This window comes from Ambystoma mexicanum, chromosome 12 (assembly GCF_040938575.1).
Source record: "Ambystoma mexicanum isolate Mex_15411 chromosome 12, UKY_AmexF1_1, whole genome shotgun sequence".
In the NCBI taxonomy this organism is placed as follows: domain Eukaryota; kingdom Metazoa; phylum Chordata; class Amphibia; order Caudata; family Ambystomatidae; genus Ambystoma; species Ambystoma mexicanum.
This window is the reverse complement of record NC_090936.1, coordinates 1,205,167,308-1,205,172,666: the sequence shown is the minus strand read 5'-3', so window position 1 is coordinate 1,205,172,666 and position 5,359 is coordinate 1,205,167,308.

Here is a 5,359-nt window from a genome sequence, read left to right as displayed (position 1 = left end):
GCTCAGTTATAACGCGCTCGGTGGATCCAGGATTCGAACCTGTTGTTTCCAAGACCTGCGCGTTGCCACAGAGCTATCCTCCCTCTAACCTTCTGAGATGCCCATATAAAGTAAAATAATCCACACTGGCACTTCCTAAAACATGCCCAGATGTGGTCTGATCCCACAGTCCCATCTCTCGGGGTTATTTATAGGCCATCACTCTTTCCAGGGACGTAGAACGCCTCGTCCTACGGATTACCATGTTATGACGATACTCCGCCCATATAGGCTTTATTGCCCGAGAGAATGGCCGTCTGATCCCACATGGTGCACTGGTCTCGAGAGGAATAGGCGCATTGTTTTAGTAACTGGAAAAAGGCCGAGGTATTGTCTGGCCTGCGTACAAGACGTTCCATTGTTCTGAGCCAGACATCTGCTTAATGTTGTGTAATGCTCCATATGGTCGCGAGAAACACTGTATATGTTACTAAAATACAGCACCGTTGTTCTGGCTTAGGATGTTGGACTTTGTTCCAGACATCAAACTCCATTACTCTTCAGACTTTGGAATCGTTTGTAAACTGTATCCGGGGCCAGGGCTCGGAAGGAATTTGTAAGAACAGAAAATCCACTTGGCTAGTACTGCAATCGCCTAGGCAGCGCAGAGAAAACATCTGTGGAGCGCTGCAATGCTTGCCAGGGGGTCCGTGACCGCAGCACACTAGCACCCCAATTCACAAAGGGGATTGGTCACACAGTGCACTTTTCATTGTGGGACGGAACATGCAGGTCTGATGGATTGCTGTCTGGGGAGGGCGTAGAAGCACTGGCTCCTTTTAATTTTATTGAATTAATAAAATGATACGGGTAACTCCATCTCGGAAAAGGAATAACTCTCCCGTTCATAGTCTCCATGTCAAAAGTATAGTGTGCACCTGTGCCCCGCTGAATCAGCACCCGGATCTGCAGCGCCTGCTCTCCTGTACAGTGGCGTAGCCAGGGGCGTAGGGGGCTACCAACCCCCCCATTGCTCTCCTCTGGGGCACAATGCACCCCCATCCTCACGCTGGTGCCTTATTACCTTCCACCCGGTCACCAAAAGCATCCTCCGCCACTGCTCCTGTGGCAGAGAGCAGGTTCAGGAGTCACAGGTGCCCTTCTGACAGCTGCAGTGACAGCCAATGCATTGCAGCATAGGAGCTGCATTTAAGACATGCACCATATTTCCGAAATCACATAACTATGTTAATGTTAAAGGACATGTGTACCGCGCACTATCACCACTGAAGTGGTCCCCTGGCGCTCACTATGAGAGTTACTATCCTGGTGGCAGTTGTAAGCTTTACATGTAAGTGATTCTATAGTTTAAGGTAGGGTGGCTAATTTCTCTCATAATTATCCAAGCCACATCAAATTGGTATCACACATGTGTAACCCTGTGAGCCAAGCTCATCTGTGGAAGGGTATGTGTAATCCCCCAGCCAGGCAGGGCTTGCAGCTCTCAACAAAACCCTGGGGGTTGCCTTTCTTTGATCCATTTCGAGGCAGGGTAACACCTCTCTCCAGTGAGACAGACTCCCAGCATGAGCTAGCCTGGGAAAAAGGAATCAAAAGGCACCCAAGTCCTAAAAGGAGTAGCCTCACACCAGGGTGATGAAGAGACCAAAAGGGCATTTCATGCTATTGACAAGGGACGGGGCTGAGTTAGTTTAGACAGAGGAGTTCCAACCAGCATGAAGAATATTTCACCATCTTGTTTCTCTCTATGTCTAGTCTTGCTTCCTGTCCCCACCACTTCCTTTGCACAAAGCACTTTTGGTGGGATGTCAGATGGCAAAGACATAATTGTTCAAAAATAAATAGTTATTGGGCGCATGCCGGATAATAAATTAGGCATAGTGTCCCAATACCCACGCGGTGGAGCATCTTCTCTGGACAGTTGTGTTCAGTAGTGGACTGGGAACCAAAGATGGCCCTGAACATGTGTTTCAAAGTGACCCTGTATGCTAGTGGATATATAAAATAACAGGATACTGAGTGCACACCAAACTCCAGAAACCTTTATATTAACTGATGTATACCCCCACAGGCAAGGGGGGTCATACTAGTCACGACGCATGGACTAGAACACACAAGTAAAGCTGAAGGGGTCTCCAAAGCTGTTGGAGACCCACAGTCCCCTGTACAACTGTACATTTTATGGACAGTCCATTTTATACACATAGCCACAATTTCAGGGGGGGACAAGGGTGTTTCCCCCCCCCAACTTTTATGGCACAGTATTTTTCCCACTCTTTCAGCAGCAGCCCCTTTCATTTAGATGTTATGTCTGCCCCAACGTTTTCGGCAAAGTTACTCCACTGATTATACACAAGACCTTTGTAACTAATAAAAATTGATATCAACACTGCTTCAAGTCAAATATCCATTCCATAGATAAAAGAGGATACATGGACCCATCAAAGTTGCCATTTTGATAGAATTCATCTTCTTTAGTTTGCAAAATCCCACTGTACAAGGTAATGCAGCGAACAAGACCAACCCATCTCGGGTGGCTCTCTCCCCAAAAAAATTGGAAAACATGGGTCCAAATACATTTTAATGCATATTTTTCTCTAAATAAAGATCAAAAAGTGTTTAAAAACAAAACTGACATACAAGCTCTCATTACAAGTCTGCCAGTTACCCACTAGTGCTACTGGACGATTGTCGGCAGACTCGCCTTACCGTTTTCACCACCCCATATTCTGGTGTTACTGGGATATTACAGGAAGCAGAGAAACGATAAGTTCCCATTCCCGTCAAGTCCTGTAGGACTCTGCCATTAGGGGCCAGAACTACCACTATCACTAATCTCCCTTCCTAAATATCTTCCTTCTCGAGCTCTTCGCTCATCCGCCTCCAACTCCCTCAGGGTCAGTCGCTTCTCCAAGCAACAAGTTGGTGGCAGATCACTCTCTTCGGCAGGGGCCTCTCTCTGGAACAGCCTTCCTGCCTCCCTGAAATTCGAAGAGAACCATCTCCGGTTCTGGAATCATCTCAAAACCTTCCTCTTTGCTTCTGCTTTCTCTCCTCCTCTCCCCTGCTGAATTCCTGACTGAAATTGCACTGGTTACCTTCCCATCCTTTCTGATCTCTGGCCCAGGCCCTGTCAATTGCCCACCTGCACTGCCTCCCTGGCAACCCCTGCACCTGGGGACCGTTTTTCTTTATCCCTACAGTCCCCCTACCAGCACTTATGTCTGCACTTCCTTGCGCTTGCCACCAGCTGGCCGTTTTATTTATCTTATTTATTCCACAGCACTTTCCCCTCACCCTTCCCCCGCGCACTTTTCCCTTCCCCCCTTCCCATGCACTTGCACGATGTGAATGACACATGGGCTAGTAGGATCGTTGTCTGTCCTCCCTCTGTCCACCCCCTCTTGCCTCGTCGCGCCTTGAAACACTTGTGTATAGACGGGTTATAAATGCCATATCATACCAGCAGGTCAGGCCTACTGGTAGTTCACAACCCCTACTGGCAGACGTGTAGTTTGCCAAACTTGTAATGAGAGCCATAGAGTTGTTAAGAGTGAGGAATAAAATATAAAATATTTACTATAAACGGACGGGCATTGAGGTGAAAGGAAGGAGGCTTGAGGATGGAAGGAGGAGGAAGCGGCTCAGAAAACTAAGACCCCGCCCACTCAATGGCCCATGGGGGGAAACCCCACAGTGCCCTGTAGGCCAGTCCACCACTGGCTGTGTTTGCATTTCCAACCCCAGAAAATGGGGTAATAGTGTTATGTTTACACCAGCTGCCATGCCTCAAGGATTGAAGGTGCAATGTTCAGCAAAAGGCAGAGAGGGGTCAGCAAACGATTGTTCTGCTTTCCCCTTCCCCTCCAGCTCAGCTGTACCTGGACTGACCAGGTACCTCCCGGTGTGTGGCAAGCCATGTGCAGTGGTAGCACATATGTAGGTTTTGCTACACAGTGTTATGGGCGAGAATGCACCTTGAACACATCTGTCCTTGAATACAGTGATGTAGGCTTTCTGCAATGTGCCCTTACGGCTCAATTCAGGTTGTATGTCTATTTATCGGTTTTTTTGCACAAATAATTTTTTCTCTACAGTTTTTCTAGAAAGTAGGGAGAGACCCCCGCAACAACCCACTGCCGCTCACCATCCTCACCTTGCCCCACGGATGTTGCCTATCCCTAACTCACCATCCACTTTTTTCAGGGCAAATTCCTGCCCAAACATGTGGGCTTTCTCTCCACAAGTAGTGTTAGTAGTGCACAGAGGGTGATTGACCGTGCGCGTCGCACCTCATTCTTCGTTTTCAGCGATCCAGGACCAGGAGGCCACTCCTTTTCGGGGGCGGCTGCCCGGCTCTGGAGTTCCCTTCCGTTGACCTTGCGTGCTACACAGGATCACCTCTTCTCCGTCATGTAGTCAAGACTTTCCTATTTCACTTCTTCCTTTGGGTTTTTCTGCTGTCTGATCTCTCTCTGCCAGTGCCATGATGCCCTTGCAAGCAGTGGCGTCTCCAGGAATCAGATTTAGGGGGGCACAGACGGGGCCACAGATAAAAGTAGGAGGGACACCTATAAAAGGGCAATGTGCATGCTTTTCGCATATTGAGGCGTGCAAAGTAGTCCAAAGTGGCCCGGGGGGTGGCCTTAAATTCATGCATTTATACAGCAAGCAATACTGTTGAATATATGTATGTATGTTGATGTTAACGTTATTGTCTCATCCTATATCGCTATTGAGAATATATAATGGTATATCTCCGAAACTCGATACATCGCCCAGCACACACACAGCACCAGTTAAGTTCACTCCTGCTTTCTGGCCTTCATGGGCAATTTGTCCAGAGATTGCCTGCGGTCATTGCCTGGCAATGGACACCTGCCATTTTATGCACTTTGAAATTATACAGTGTCCATATTGTGTCCCGATCGCATCTGCTGTAGGGGGCTTTTCACAAGTGTGCCATTAATACCCATGGTTTACGGTGCCTTTTTGTGCATCTCGCATCTGGCTGCGGGTGCTTTTCTCAAAGGCCTCTGCAGTTTGCAATTGGGTCTGTGGGCCTCATTACACGGATGGCGGTAGGTATTTAACGTTACCGGTAATGGAATACCGGTAACGTTAAATGCCCATGCGGATTACGACCCGGCTCACCGCCATTAGCGGCACCGCTAATTACGATGCCACTAATAGCGGTCAGTCCGCGTGCGCGCGACCCGCCAACCCGTAAATAACGACATGCCGCTAATAGCACACCATCACAAGGCCAGTGCACACGGCAATAGCGCCATGGTAAATACCCCAAAACCCCTTATCGGCCTGGCGGCAATACCGCCATCAGGAACCACCCGTTAAAAGA